The following is a 1,006-nucleotide window of genomic DNA, read 5'->3' as shown; positions in this document are numbered from 1 at the left end:
AATATGTATTTATGTTAAATATACAAGTTAAGTAATATATGTTGATATGTGATAATTATTATTACTAAATGCGTCAAAGTATAATTTTGTATTTTTCACTTTTAATAGTTAAAGACCTTTGGCCTTTACCTGCATATTTTGATGTGATTCAGTGTCGCAAGTTACCTAGTTACAGAACTTGTAAGTTTGCCGGAATCACGTGACAGGCTTTTAACATACATAAGCTGTTATAACGAGCTTTTAATAAAACTCGATATAAATATGACATTAAAGCGTAAAAACGTAATACATATAATATTCATCCATTACCGGATATGCGCTAAGATTAAAGCTGACATGTATTTGAAGGTGTAGAGCTTCGCGTCGGACTTGAAAAGCATTCAGTGCATATAGTGTACTAATCAAGTTTGTGTGAAATATAAACTTTACTTACCTGACGTATGGTGTTAATTTAATTAGCCTTGCTTCAGACTACGATAAGAACGTTAGTCGTTCTTGATATAGCAGATAAGATTTCTGGAATCGTAATGTTCCGGCGTCTTATTGCATACTTCCGAATCAAGGAAAACATTAAAAACTGAGCATTATATTAAAATAAAATTATTGAATGCCAACTCATCGCGTAGTCTCTTGTAAACGCGAGTGTATCGCGAACGGTCATTTTACAATTGATAAGATGACTATTCGCGAAGCACTGGCGTTTACAGGAGATTATGTGATGAATTGGTGTTAAGTGATGTCTGCTTGATAACTATACGTCGAAAATAAAACGAAGTGCACTGTCAAATAAAGTGAAATAACGTGATATAATTTTGGTCGATTATCTACTGCTTCTTATCAATATTTGATAATATTATTCTCCTTCCTCATTTCAGAATTTTCCAGATATTGCTATATACTTTATATGAATCTGGTACTTGCAATAATTTTAAACTTATAATATCTTCATGCTTATTAAAGCTTTTAAATTTTCACATTCGCGGAATTTCGAGTGCAATTTTTTCCT

At 31.7% G+C, this 1,006-nt stretch overlaps 1 protein-coding gene across 1 annotated transcript in view; it reads left to right on the top strand.

Moving 5' to 3' along the window:
- The window catches only part of LOC108570531 (probable ATP-dependent RNA helicase DHX35), a 9,775-nt gene that overhangs the window by 3,980 nt on the left and 4,789 nt on the right, over nucleotides 1–1,006 (top strand). The gene's annotated exons all lie outside the window — the stretch shown is intronic.

Source organism: Habropoda laboriosa, unplaced genomic scaffold (genome assembly GCF_001263275.1).
Source record: "Habropoda laboriosa isolate 0110345459 unplaced genomic scaffold, ASM126327v1 scaffold61, whole genome shotgun sequence".
NCBI lineage: Eukaryota > Metazoa > Arthropoda > Insecta > Hymenoptera > Apidae > Habropoda > Habropoda laboriosa.
This window is presented reverse-complemented; position numbering and strand designations above follow the sequence as displayed.